Source organism: Taudactylus pleione, unplaced genomic scaffold (genome assembly GCF_031769625.1).
Source record: "Taudactylus pleione unplaced genomic scaffold, aTauple2 ptg000612l, whole genome shotgun sequence".
Lineage (NCBI taxonomy): Eukaryota > Metazoa > Chordata > Amphibia > Anura > Myobatrachidae > Taudactylus > Taudactylus pleione.
In genome coordinates, this window is record NW_028285014.1 from 2,155,059 (window position 1) to 2,170,308 (window position 15,250).

At 33.9% G+C, this 15,250-nt stretch overlaps 5 non-coding genes across 5 annotated transcripts; all 5 read left to right on the forward strand.

Moving 5' to 3' along the window:
- The first annotated feature begins 2,367 nt into the window (after nt 1–2,367).
- TRNAL-CAA (transfer RNA leucine (anticodon CAA)) lies at nt 2,368–2,476 on the forward strand. The gene is made up of 2 exons: nt 2,368–2,405; nt 2,431–2,476. It is a non-coding gene; the product is annotated as a tRNA-Leu (tRNA).
- A 2,197-nt stretch (nt 2,477–4,673) lies between these two features.
- Nucleotides 4,674–4,782, forward strand: TRNAL-CAA (transfer RNA leucine (anticodon CAA)). Its single transcript has 2 exons — nt 4,674–4,711; nt 4,737–4,782. It is a non-coding gene; the product is annotated as a tRNA-Leu (tRNA).
- Nucleotides 4,783–8,130: 3,348 nt separating this feature from the next.
- On the forward strand, nt 8,131–8,239 carry TRNAL-CAA (transfer RNA leucine (anticodon CAA)). Its single transcript has 2 exons — nt 8,131–8,168; nt 8,194–8,239. It is a non-coding gene; the product is annotated as a tRNA-Leu (tRNA).
- A 2,197-nt stretch (nt 8,240–10,436) lies between these two features.
- On the forward strand, nt 10,437–10,545 carry TRNAL-CAA (transfer RNA leucine (anticodon CAA)). Its single transcript has 2 exons — nt 10,437–10,474; nt 10,500–10,545. It is a non-coding gene; the product is annotated as a tRNA-Leu (tRNA).
- A 4,503-nt stretch (nt 10,546–15,048) lies between these two features.
- Nucleotides 15,049–15,157, forward strand: TRNAL-CAA (transfer RNA leucine (anticodon CAA)). Its single transcript has 2 exons — nt 15,049–15,086; nt 15,112–15,157. It is a non-coding gene; the product is annotated as a tRNA-Leu (tRNA).
- The last annotated feature ends 93 nt before the right edge of the window (nt 15,158–15,250 follow it).

Sequence of the window (15,250 nt, forward strand, 5' to 3'; positions counted from 1 at the left end):
AAAATATAAATAGTAAAATGATAAACCCTAACAGGAAGCAGGTTTGGACATACTGATGTGCTTGTCAGGATGGCCGAGCGGTCTAAGACAACAGACTCAAAATTCTACTCTTCCAGTTAATGGGAATTCTGGTCTCTGTAAAGAGGCGTAGGTTCAAATCCCATTTCTGACAATATATTTTTGCTCTTTGGTTATGTTTTACACTCAGAATGACTGACATTGAGAAATATGCTCAGGACATCCACAGTCTTACAATCTTTCCTCTCCCAGACATTGATATCTTGATCCCATTTATTTCTAAGCAATAAGAAGCACAATGATTGAATGAATTAAAGGGCATAGAAACTTTTAAAGACCTAAGAATTGATCGATTTTCCCATCTGCATTCCAATCAAGATCAAATTACATTAGAGTTAAATTAATTAAATTATTCTTAAATGATAAAGACACTATGATTAGTTTTAAAATTCTAAAGTTCAGTTCATGTAGAAATTGGCTATTGAAATAATGTATTACATAGAAACAGAATTTGATGGCAGATAAGAACCACTTGGCCCATGTAGTCTGCTCCTTTTCATGTATCCTTTAGCCAACTTCAACCCTATTTGCTCCTTACATTTCTCTTAAGGATATTCTTATGCCTATCCGAAGCGTGTTTAAATTGTTTCACCGTTTAGCTTCAACAACATCGGATGGGAGGCTTTTCTATTTATCAACTACCCTTTCTGTGAAGTAATTTTTCATCAAATTTCCTCTAAGTCTACCTCCCTCCAGGTTCAGTGCATGTCCTCGTGTTCTTGTACATCTCTTCCTTTGAAGAATAAGTATTGTTTGCACAACATTCTTTTAGTATTCAGTAATCTAAACATAAAACACAAGAATAATTGACATTGAAAGTATTTTAAGGCTCTTAGACTTTACATATAACGTGATATACAATTTACTTCTATGACAAACTAATCTGTTCTGCTAGGATGAAGACCTTAGTAAAGGGTGGCAACAGTAATTTTGAAGGATAACACTTTAGCTTGAGCCATTTTTCCTAATTAATGTTATTTAAGAAACAGCTTTTAGAGGAAATGTATTAATCTAAGATCTTGATTTAATGACCCCATTTTCAACAAGGCCAAATTATTTGTCAAAATCACAATCAAATATATAAATAGTAAAATGATAAACCCTAACAGGAAGCAGGTTTGGACATACTGATGTGCATGTCAGGATGGCCGAGCGGTCTAAGACACCAGACTCAAGATTCTACTCTTCCAGTTAATGGGAATTCTGGTCTCTGTAAAGAGAAGTGGGTTCAAATCCCACTTCTGACAATATTTTCTTACTCTTTTGTTATGTTTTACACTCAAAATGACCGACATTGAGAAGTATGCTCAGGACATCCACAGTCTTTCAATCTTTCCTCCCAGACATTGATATCTTGATCCCATTTATTTCTCAGCAATATGAAGCACAATGATTGAATGAATTAAAGGGCATAGAAACTGTTAAAGACCTAAGAATTGATCGATTTTCCCATCTGCATTCCAATCAAGATCAAATTACATTAGAGTTAAATTAATTAAATTATTCTTAAATGATAAAGAAACTATGATTAGTTTTAAAATTCTAAAGTTCAGTTCATATAGAAATTGCCTATTGAAATAATGTATTACATAGAAACAGAATTTGATGGCAGATAAGAACCACTTGGCCCATGTAGTCTGCTCCTTTTCATGTATCCTTTAGGCAACTTCAACCATATTTGCTCCTTACATTTCTCTTAAGGATATTCTTATGCCTATCCGAAGCGTGTTTAAATTGTTTCACCGTTTAGCTTCAACAACATTGGATGGGAGGCTTTTCTATTTATCAACTACCCTTTCTGTGAAGTAATTTTTCTTCAAATTTCCTCTAAGTCTACCTCCCTCCAGTTTCAGTGCATGTCCTCGTGTTCTTGTACATCTCTTCCTTTGAAGAATAAGTATTGTTTGCACTACATTCTTTTAGTATTCAGTAATCTAAACATAAAACACAAGAATAATTGGCATCGAAAGTATTTTAAGGCTCTTAGACTTTACATATAACATGATATACAATTTACTTCTAAGACAAACTAATCTGTTCTGCTAGGATGAAGACCTTAGTAAAGGGTGGCAACAGTAATTTTGAAGGATAACACTTTAGCTTGAGCCATTTTTCCTAAATAATGTTATTTTAGAAACAGCTTTTAGAGGAAATGCATTAATCTAAGATCTTGATTTAATGACCCCTCTTTCAACAAGTCCAAAATATTTGTCAAAATCACAATCAAAAATATAAATAGTAAATTGATAAACCCTAACAGACAGCAGGTTCGGACATACGGATGTGCTTGTCAGGATGGCTGAGCGGTCTAAGGCGCCAGACTCAAGATTCTACTCTTCCAGTTAATGGGAATTCTGGTCTCTGTAAAGAGGCGTGGGTTCAAATCCCACTTCTGACAATATTTTCTTGCTCTTTGGTTATGTTTTACACTCAAAATGACCGACATTGAGAAGTATGCTCAGGACATCCACAGTCTTTCAATCTTTCCTCTCCCAGACATTGATATCTTGATCCCATTTATTTCTAAGCAATATGAAGCACAATGGTTGAATGAATTAAAGGGCATAGAAACTGTTAAAGACCTAAGAATTGATCGATTTTCCCATCTACATTCCAATCAAGATCAAATTACATTAGACTTAAATTAATTAAATTATTCTTAAATGATAAAGACACTATGATTAGTTTTAAAATTCTAAAGTTCAGTTCATGTAGAAATTGACTGTTGAAATAATGTTTTACATAGAAACAGAATTTGATGGCAGATAAGAACCACTTGGCCCACGTAGTCTGCTCCTTTTCATGTATCCTTTAGGCAACTTCAATCCTATTTGCTCCTTACATTTCTCTTAAGGATATTCTTATGCCTATCCCAAGCATGTTTAAATTGTTTCACCATTTAGCTTCAACAACATCGGATGGGAGGCTTTTCTATTTATCAACTACCCTTTCTGTAAAGTAATTTTTCTTCAAATTTCCTCTAAGTCTACCTCCCTCCAGTTTCAGTGCATGTCCTCGTGTTCTTGTACATCTCTTCCTTTGAAGAATAAGGATTGTTTGCACAACATTCTTTTAGTATTCAGTAATCTAAACATAAAACACAAGAATAATTGGCATCGAAAGTATTTTAAGGCTCTTAGACTTTACATATAACATGATATACAATTTACTTCTAAGACAAACTAATCTGTTCTGCTACGATGAAGACCTTAGTAAAGGGTGGCAACAGTAATTTTGAAGGATAACACTTTAGCTTGAGCCATTTTTCCTAAATAATGTTATTTTAGAAACAGCTTTTAGAGGAAATGCATTAATCTAAGATCTTGATTTAATGACCCCTTTTTCAACAAGGCCAAATTATTTGTCAAAATCACAATCAAAAATATAAATAGTAAAATGATAAACCCTAACAGGAAGCAGGTTTGGATATACTGATGTGCTTGTCAGGATGGCCGAGCGGTCTAAGACACCAGACTCAAGATTCTACTCTTCCAGTTAATGGGAATTCTGGTCTCTGTAAAGAGGCGTAGGTTCAAATCCCATTTCTGACAATATATTTTTGCTCTTTGGTTATGTCTTACACTCAGAATGACTGACATTGAGAAGTATGCTCAGGACATCCACAGTCTTTCAATCTTTCCTCTCCCAGACATTGATATCTTGATCCCATTTATTTCTAAGCAATATGAAGCACAATGATTGAATGAATTAAAGGGCATAGAAACTGTTAAAGACCTAAGAATTGATCGATTTTCCCATCTACATTCCAATCAAGATCAAATTACATTAGAGTTAAATTAATTAAATTATTCTTAAATGATAAAGACACTATGATTAGTTTTAAAATTCTAAAGTTCAGTTCATGTAGAAATTGGCTATTGAAATAATGTATTACATAGAAACAGAATTTGATGGCAGATAAGAACCACTTGGCCCATGTAGTCTGCTCCTTTTCATGTATCCTTTAGCCAACTTCAACCCTATTTGCAACTTACATTTCTCTTAAGGATATTCTTATGCCTATCCGAAGCGTGTTTAAATTGTTTCACTGTTTAGCTTCAAAAACATCGGATGGGAGGCTTTTCTATTTATCAACTACCCTTTCTGTGAAGTAATTTTTCATCAAATTTCCTCTAAGTCTACCTCCCTCCAGTTTCAGTGCATGTCCTCGTGTTCTTGTACATCTCTTCCTTTGAAGAATAAGTATTGTTTGCACAACATTCTTTTAGTATTCAGTAATCTAAACATAAAACACAAGAATAATTGGCATCGAAAGTATTTTAAGGGTCTTAGACTTTACATATAACGTGATATACAATTTACTTCTAAGACAAACTAATCGGTTCTGCTAGGATGAAGACCTTAGTAAAGGGTGGCAACAGTAATTTTGAAAGATAATACTTTAGCTTGAGCCATTTTTCCTAAATAATGTTATTTAAGAAACAGCTTTTAGAGGAAATGCATTAATCTAAGATCTTGATTTAATGACCCCTTTTTCAACAAGGCCAAATTATTTGTCAAAATCACAATCAAAAATATAAATAGTAAAATGATAAACCCTAACAGGAAGCAGGTTTGGACATACTGACGTGCATGTCAGGATGGCCGAGCGGTCTAAGGCGCCAGACTCAAGATTCTACTCTTCCAGTTAATGGGAATTCTGGTCTCTGTAAAGAGGTGTGGGTTCAAATCCCACTTCTGACAATATTTTCTTGCTCTTTGGTTATGTTTTACACTCAAAATGACCGACATTGAGAAGTATGCTCAGGACAGCCACAGTCTTTCAATCTTTCCTCTCCCAGACATTGATATCTTGATCCCATTTATTTCTAAGCAATATGAAGCACAATGATTGAATGAATTAAAGGGCATAGAAACTGTTAAAGACCTAAGAATTGATCGATTTTCCCATCTACATTCCAATCAAGATCAAATTACATTAGACTTAAATTAATTAAATTATTCTTAAATGATAAAGACACTATGATTAGTTTTAAAATTCTAAAGTTCAGTTCATGTAGAAGTTGGCGGTTGAAATAATGTTTTACATAGAAACAGAATTTGATGGCAGATAAGAACCACTTGGCCCACGTAGTCTGCTACTTTTCATGTATCCTTTAGGCAACTTCAACCCTATTTGCTCCTTACATTTCTTTTAAGGATATTCTTATGCCTATCCCAAGCGTATTTAAATTGTTTCACCATTTAGCTTCAACAACATCGGATGGGAGGCTTTTCTATTTATCAATTACCCTTTCTGTGAAGTAATTTTTCTTCAAATTTCCTCTAAGTCTACCTCCCTTCAGTTTCAGTGCATGTCCTCATGTTCTTGTACATCTCTTCCTTTGAAGAATAAATATTGTTTGCACAACATTCTTTTAGTATTCAGTAATCTAAACATAAAACACAAGAATAATTGGCATCGAAAGTATTTTAAGGCTCTTAGACTTTACATATAACATGATATACAATTTACTTCTAAGACAAACTAATCTGTTCTGCTAGGATGAAGACCTTAGTAAAGGGTGGCAACAGTAATTTTGAAGGATAACACTTTAGCTTGAGCCATTTTTCCTAAATAATGTTATTTTAGAAACAGCTTTTAGAGGAAATGCATTAATCTAAGATCTTGATTTAATGACCCCTTTTTCAACAAGTCCAAATTATTTGTCAAAATCACAATCAAAAATATAAATAGTAAAATGATAAACCCTAACAGGAAGCAGGTTTGGACATACTGATGTGCTTGTCAGGATGGCCGAGCGGTCTAAGACACCAGACTCAAGATTCTACTCTTCCAGTTAATGGGAATTCTGGTCTCTGTAAAGAGGCGTAGGTTCAAATCCCATTTCTGACAATATATTTTTGCTCTTTGGTTATGTTTTACACTCAGAATGACTGACATTGAGAAGTATGCTCAGGACATCCACAGTCTTACAATCTTTCCTCTCCCAGACATTGATATCTTGATCCCATTTATTTCTAAGCAATATGAAGCACAATGATTGAATGAATTAAAGGGCATAGAAACTGTTAAAGACCTAAGAATTGATCGATTTTCCCATCTACATTCCAATCAAGATCAAATTACATTAGAGTTAAATTAATTAAATTATTCTTAAATGATAAAGACACTATGATTAGTTTTAAAATTCTAAAGTTCAGTTCATGTAGAAATTGGCTATTGAAATAATGTATTACATAGAAACAGAATTTGATGGCAGATAAGAACCACTTGGCCCATGTAGTCTGCTCCTTTTCATGTATCCTTTAGCCAACTTCAACCCTATTTGCTCCTTACATTTCTCTTAAGGAAATTCTTATGCCTATCCGAAGCGTGTTTAAATTGTTTCACCGTTTAGCTTCAACAACATCGGATGGGAGGCTTTTCTATTTATCAACTACCCTTTCTGTGAAGTAATTTTTCATCAAATTTCCTCTAAGTCTACCTCCCTCCAGGTTCAGTGCATGTCCTCGTGTTCTTGTACATCTCTTCCTTTGAAGAATAAGTATTGTTTGCACAACATTCTTTTAGTATTCAGTAATCTAAACATAAAACACAAGAATAATTGGCATTGAAAGTATTTTAAGGCTCTTAGACTTTACATATAACGTGATATACAATTTACTTCTATGACAAACTAATCTGTTCTGCTAGGATGAAGACCTTAGTAAAGGGTGGCAACAGTAATTTTGAAGGATAACACTTTAGCTTGAGCCATTTTTCCTAATTAATGTTATTTAAGAAACAGCTTTTAGAGGAAATGTATTAATCTAAGATCTTGATTTAATGACCCCATTTTCAACAAGGCCAAATTATTTGTCAAAATCACAATCAAATATATAAATAGTAAAATGATAAACCCTAACAGGAAGCAGGTTTGGACATACTGATGTGCATGTCAGGATGGCCGAGCGGTCTAAGACACCAGACTCAAGATTCTACTCTTCCAGTTAATGGGAATTCTGGTCTCTGTAAAGAGAAGTGGGTTCAAATCCCACTTCTGACAATATTTTCTTACTCTTTTGTTATGTTTTACACTCAAAATGACCGACATTGAGAAGTATGCTCAGGACATCCACAGTCTTTCAATCTTTCCTCCCAGACATTGATATCTTGATCCCATTTATTTCTCAGCAATATGAAGCACAATGATTGAATGAATTAAAGGGCATAGAAACTGTTAAAGACCTAAGAATTGATCGATTTTCCCATCTGCATTCCAATCAAGATCAAATTACATTAGAGTTAAATTAATTAAATTATTCTTAAATGATAAAGAAACTATGATTAGTTTTAAAATTCTAAAGTTCAGTTCATATAGAAATTGGCTATTGAAATAATGTATTACATAGAAACAGAATTTGATGGCAGATAAGAACCACTTGGCCCATGTAGTCTGCTCCTTTTCATGTATCCTTTAGGCAACTTCAACCATATTTGCTCCTTACATTTCTCTTAAGGATATTCTTATGCCTATCCGAAGCGTGTTTAAATTGTTTCACCGTTTAGCTTCAACAACATTGGATGGGAGGCTTTTCTATTTATCAACTACCCTTTCTGTGAAGTAATTTTTCTTCAAATTTCCTCTAAGTCTACCTCCCTCCAGTTTCAGTGCATGTCCTCGTGTTCTTGTACATCTCTTCCTTTGAAGAATAAGTATTGTTTGCACTACATTCTTTTAGTATTCAGTAATCTAAACATAAAACACAAGAATAATTGGCATCGAAAGTATTTTAAGGCTCTTAGACTTTACATATAACATGATATACAATTTACTTCTAAGACAAACTAATCTGTTCTGCTAGGATGAAGACCTTAGTAAAGGGTGGCAACAGTAATTTTGAAGGATAACACTTTAGCTTGAGCCATTTTTCCTAAATAATGTTATTTTAGAAACAGCTTTTAGAGGAAATGCATTAATCTAAGATCTTGATTTAATGACCCCTCTTTCAACAAGTCCAAAATATTTGTCAAAATCACAATCAAAAATATAAATAGTAAATTGATAAACCCTAACAGACAGCAGGTTCGGACATACGGATGTGCTTGTCAGGATGGCTGAGCGGTCTAAGGCGCCAGACTCAAGATTCTACTCTTCCAGTTAATGGGAATTCTGGTCTCTGTAAAGAGGCGTGGGTTCAAATCCCACTTCTGACAATATTTTCTTGCTCTTTGGTTATGTTTTACACTCAAAATGACCGACATTGAGAAGTATGCTCAGGACATCCACAGTCTTTCAATCTTTCCTCTCCCAGACATTGATATCTTGATCCCATTTATTTCTAAGCAATATGAAGCACAATGGTTGAATGAATTAAAGGGCATAGAAACTGTTAAAGACCTAAGAATTGATCGATTTTCCCATCTACATTCCAATCAAGATCAAATTACATTAGACTTAAATTAATTAAATTATTCTTAAATGATAAAGACACTATGATTAGTTTTAAAATTCTAAAGTTCAGTTCATGTAGAAATTGACTGTTGAAATAATGTTTTACATAGAAACAGAATTTGATGGCAGATAAGAACCACTTGGCCCACGTAGTCTGCTCCTTTTCATGTATCCTTTAGGCAACTTCAATCCTATTTGCTCCTTACATTTCTCTTAAGGATATTCTTATGCCTATCCCAAGCATGTTTAAATTGTTTCACCATTTAGCTTCAACAACATCGGATGGGAGGCTTTTCTATTTATCAACTACCCTTTCTGTAAAGTAATTTTTCTTCAAATTTCCTCTAAGTCTACCTCCCTCCAGTTTCAGTGCATGTCCTCGTGTTCTTGTACATCTCTTCCTTTGAAGAATAAGGATTGTTTGCACAACATTCTTTTAGTATTCAGTAATCTAAACATAAAACACAAGAATAATTGGCATCGAAAGTATTTTAAGGCTCTTAGACTTTACATATAACATGATATACAATTTACTTCTAAGACAAACTAATCTGTTCTGCTACGATGAAGACCTTAGTAAAGGGTGGCAACAGTAATTTTGAAGGATAACACTTTAGCTTGAGCCATTTTTCCTAAATAATGTTATTTTAGAAACAGCTTTTAGAGGAAATGCATTAATCTAAGATCTTGATTTAATGACCCCTTTTTCAACAAGGCCAAATTATTTGTCAAAATCACAATCAAAAATATAAATAGTAAAATGATAAACCCTAACAGGAAGCAGGTTTGGATATACTTATGTGCTTGTCAGGATGGCCGAGCGGTCTAAGACACCAGACTCAAGATTCTACTCTTCCAGTTAATGGGAATTCTGGTCTCTGTAAAGAGGCGTAGGTTCAAATCCCATTTCTGACAATATATTTTTGCTCTTTGGTTATGTCTTACACTCAGAATGACTGACATTGAGAAGTATGCTCAGGACATCCACAGTCTTTCAATCTTTCCTCTCCCAGACATTGATATCTTGATCCCATTTATTTCTAAGCAATATGAAGCACAATGATTGAATGAATTAAAGGGCATAGAAACTGTTAAAGACCTAAGAATTGATCGATTTTCCCATCTACATTCCAATCAAGATCAAATTACATTAGAGTTAAATTAATTAAATTATTCTTAAATGATAAAGACACTATGATTAGTTTTAAAATTCTAAAGTTCAGTTCATGTAGAAATTGGCTATTGAAATAATGTATTACATAGAAACAGAATTTGATGGCAGATAAGAACCACTTGGCCCATGTAGTCTGCTCCTTTTCATGTATCCTTTAGCCAACTTCAACCCTATTTGCAACTTACATTTCTCTTAAGGATATTCTTATGCCTATCCGAAGCGTGTTTAAATTGTTTCACTGTTTAGCTTCAACAACATCGGATGGGAGGCTTTTCTATTTATCAACTACCCTTTCTGTGAAGTAATTTTTCATCAAATTTCCTCTAAGTCTACCTCCCTCCAGTTTCAGTGCATGTCCTCGTGTTCTTGTACATCTCTTCCTTTGAAGAATAAGTATTGTTTGCACAACATTCTTTTAGTATTCAGTAATCTAAACATAAAACACAAGAATAATTGGCATCGAAAGTATTTTAAGGGTCTTAGACTTTACATATAACGTGATATACAATTTACTTCTAAGACAAACTAATCGGTTCTGCTAGGATGAAGACCTTAGTAAAGGGTGGCAACAGTAATTTTGAAAGATAATACTTTAGCTTGAGCCATTTTTCCTAAATAATGTTATTTAAGAAACAGCTTTTAGAGGAAATGCATTAATCTAAGATCTTGATTTAATGACCCCTTTTTCAACAAGGCCAAATTATTTGTCAAAATCACAATCAAAAATATAAATAGTAAAATGATAAACCCTAACAGGAAGCAGGTTTGGACATACTGACGTGCATGTCAGGATGGCCGAGCGGTCTAAGGCGCCAGACTCAAGATTCTACTCTTCCAGTTAATGGGAATTCTGGTCTCTGTAAAGAGGTGTGGGTTCAAATCCCACTTCTGACAATATTTTCTTGCTCTTTGGTTATGTTTTACACTCAAAATGACCGACATTGAGAAGTATGCTCAGGACAGCCACAGTCTTTCAATCTTTCCTCTCCCAGACATTGATATCTTGATCCCATTTATTTCTAAGCAATATGAAGCACAATGATTGAATGAATTAAAGGGCATAGAAACTGTTAAAGACCTAAGAATTGATCGATTTTCCCATCTACATTCCAATCAAGATCAAATTACATTAGACTTAAATTAATTAAATTATTCTTAAATGATAAAGACACTATGATTAGTTTTAAAATTCTAAAGTTCAGTTCATGTAGAAGTTGGCGGTTGAAATAATGTTTTACATAGAAACAGAATTTGATGGCAGATAAGAACCACTTGGCCCACGTAGTCTGCTACTTTTCATGTATCCTTTAGGCAACTTCAACCCTATTTGCTCCTTACATTTCTTTTAAGGATATTCTTATGCCTATCCCAAGCGTATTTAAATTGTTTCACCATTTAGCTTCAACAACATCGGATGGGAGGCTTTTCTATTTATCAATTACCCTTTCTGTGAAGTAATTTTTCTTCAAATTTCCTCTAAGTCTACCTCCCTTCAGTTTCAGTGCATGTCCTCATGTTCTTGTACATCTCTTCCTTTGAAGAATAAATATTGTTTGCACAACATTCTTTTAGTATTCAGTAATCTAAACATAAAACACAAGAATAATTGGCATCGAAAGTATTTTAAGGCTCTTAGACTTTACATATAACATGATATACAATTTACTTCTAAGACAAACTAATCTGTTCTGCTAGGATGAAGACCTTAGTAAAGGGTGGCAACAGTAATTTTGAAGGATAACACTTTAGCTTGAGCCATTTTTCCTAAATAATGTTATTTTAGAAACAGCTTTTAGAGGAAATGCATTAATCTAAGATCTTGATTTAATGACCCCTTTTTCAACAAGTCCAAATTATTTGTCAAAATCACAATCAAAAATATAAATAGTAAAATGATAAACCCTAACAGGAAGCAGGTTTGGACATACTGATGTGCTTGTCAGGATGGCCGAGCGGTCTAAGACACCAGACTCAAGATTCTACTCTTCCAGTTAATGGGAATTCTGGTCTCTGTAAAGAGGCGTAGGTTCAAATCCCATTTCTGACAATATATTTTTGCTCTTTGGTTATGTTTTACACTCAGAATGACTGACATTGAGAAGTATGCTCAGGACATCCACAGTCTTACAATCTTTCCTCTCCCAGACATTGATATCTTGATCCCATTTATTTCTAAGCAATATGAAGCACAATGATTGAATGAATTAAAGGGCATAGAAACTGTTAAAGACCTAAGAATTGATCGATTTTCCCATCTACATTCCAATCAAGATCAAATTACATTAGAGTTAAATTAATTAAATTATTCTTAAATGATAAAGACACTATGATTAGTTTTAAAATTCTAAAGTTCAGTTCATGTAGAAATTGGCTATTGAAATAATGTATTACATAGAAACAGAATTTGATGGCAGATAAGAACCACTTGGCCCATGTAGTCTGCTCCTTTTCATGTATCCTTTAGCCAACTTCAACCCTATTTGCTCCTTACATTTCTCTTAAGGAAATTCTTATGCCTATCCGAAGCGTGTTTAAATTGTTTCACCGTTTAGCTTCAACAACATCGGATGGGAGGCTTTTCTATTTATCAACTACCCTTTCTGTGAAGTAATTTTTCATCAAATTTCCTCTAAGTCTACCTCCCTCCAGGTTCAGTGCATGTCCTCGTGTTCTTGTACATCTCTTCCTTTGAAGAATAAGTATTGTTTGCACAACATTCTTTTAGTATTCAGTAATCTAAACATAAAACACAAGAATAATTGGCATTGAAAGTATTTTAAGGCTCTTAGACTTTACATATAACGTGATATACAATTTACTTCTATGACAAACTAATCTGTTCTGCTAGGATGAAGACCTTAGTAAAGGGTGGCAACAGTAATTTTGAAGGATAACACTTTAGCTTGAGCCATTTTTCCTAATTAATGTTATTTAAGAAACAGCTTTTAGAGGAAATGTATTAATCTAAGATCTTGATTTAATGACCCCATTTTCAACAAGGCCAAATTATTTGTCAAAATCACAATCAAATATATAAATAGTAAAATGATAAACCCTAACAGGAAGCAGGTTTGGACATACTGATGTGCATGTCAGGATGGCCGAGCGGTCTAAGACACCAGACTCAAGATTCTACTCTTCCAGTTAATGGGAATTCTGGTCTCTGTAAAGAGGCGTGGGATCAAATCCCACTTCTGACAATATTTTCTTACTCTTTGGTTATGTTTTACACTCAAAATGACCGACATTGAGAAGTATGCTCTGGACATCCACAGTCTTTCAATCTTTCCTCTCCCAGACATTGATATCTTGATCCCATTTATTTCTCAGCAATATGAAGCACAATGATTGAATGAATTAAAGGGCATAGAAACTGTTAAAGACCTAAGAATTGATCGATTTTCCCATCTGCATTCCAATCAAGATCAAATTACATTAGAGTTAAATTAATTAAATTATTCTTAAATGATAAAGACACTATGATTAGTTTTAAAATTCTAAAGTTCAGTTCATATAGAAATTGCCTATTGAAATAATGTATTACATAGAAAAAGAATTTGATGGCAGATAAGAACCACTTGGCCCATGTAGTCTGCTCCTTTTCATGTATCCTTTAGGCAACTTCAACCATATTTGCTCCTTACATTTCTCTTAAGGATATTCTTATGCCTATCCCAAGCGTGTTTAAATTGTTTCACCGTTTAGCTTCAACAACATTGGATGGGAGGCTTTTCTATTTATCAACTACCCTTTCTGTGAAGTAATTTTTCTTCAAATTTCCTCTAAGTCTACCTCCCTCCAGTTTCAGTGCATGTCCTCGTGTTCTTGTACATCTCTTCCTTTGAAGAATAAGTATTGTTTGCACAACATTCTTTTAGTATTCAGTAATCTAAACATAAAACACAAGAATAATTGGCATCGAAAGTATTTTAAGGCTCTTAGACTTTACATATAACATGATATACAATTTACTTCTAAGACAAACTAATCTGTTCTGCTAGGATGAAGACCTTAGTAAAGGGTGGCAACAGTAATTTTGAAGGATAACACTTTAGCTTGAGCCATTTTTCCTAAATAATGTTATTTTAGAAACAGCTTTTAGAGGAAATGCATTAATCTAAGATCTTGATTTAATGACCCCTTTTTCAACAAGGCCAAATTATTTGTCAAAATCACAATCAAAAATATAAATAGTAAAATGATAAACCCTAACAGGAAGCAGGTTTGGACATACTGATGTTCTTGTCAGGATGGCCGAGCGGTCTAAGACACCAGACTCAAGATTCTACTCTTCCAGTTAATGGGAATTCTGGTCTCTGTAAAGAGGCGTAGGTTCAAATCCCATTTCTGACAATATATTTTTGCTCTTTGGTTATGTTTTACACTCAGAATGACTGACATTGAGAAGTATGCTCAGGACATCCACAGTCTTACAATCTTTCCTCTCCCAGACATTGATATCTTGATCCCATTTATTTCTAAGCAATAAGAAGCACAATGATTGAATGAATTAAAGGGCATAGAAACTTTTAAAGACCTAAGAATTGATCGATTTTCCCATCTACATTCCAATCAAGAGCAAATTACATTAGAGTTAAATTAATTAAATTATTCTTAAATGATAAAGACACTATGATTAGTTTTAAAATTCTAAAGTTCAGTTCATGTAGAAATTGGCTATTGAAATAATGTATTACATAGAAACAGAATTTGATGGCAGATAAGAACCACTTGGCCCATGTAGTCTGCTCCTTTTCATGTATCCTTTAGCCAACTTCAACCCTATTTGCTCCTTACATTTCTCTTAAGGATATTCTTATGCCTATCCGAAGCGTGTTTAAATTGTTTCACCGTTTAGCTTCAACAACATCGGATGGGAGGCTTTTCTATTTATCAACTACCCTTTCTGTGAAGTAATTTTTCATCAAATTTCCTCTAAGTCTACCTCCCTCCAGGTTCAGTGCATGTCCTCGTGTTCTTGTACATCTCTTCCTTTGAAGAATAAGTATTGTTTGCACAACATTCTTTTAGTATTCAGTAATCTAAACATAAAACACAAGAATAATTGGCATTGAAAGTATTTTAAGGCTCTTAGACTTTACATATAACGTGATATACAATTTACTTCTATGACAAACTAATCTGTTCTGCTAGGATGAAGACCTTAGTAAAGGGTGGCAACAGTAATTTTGAAGGATAACACTTTAGCTTGAGCCATTTTTCCTAATTAATGTTATTTAAGAAACAGCTTTTAGAGGAAATGTATTAATCTAAGATCTTGATTTAATGACCCCATTTTCAACAAGGCCAAATTATTTGTCAAAATCACAATCAAATATATAAATAGTAAAATGATAAACCCTAACAGGAAGCAGGTTTGGACATACTGATGTGCATGTCAGGATGGCCGAGCGGTCTAAGACACCAGACTCAAGATTCTACTCTTCCAGTTAATGGGAATTCTGGTCTCTGTAAAGAGGCGTGGGTTCAAATCCCACTTCTGACAATATTTTCTTACTCTTTGGTTATGTTTTACACTCAAAATGACCGACATTGAGAAGTATGCTCAGGACATCCACAGTCTTTCAATCTTTCCTCT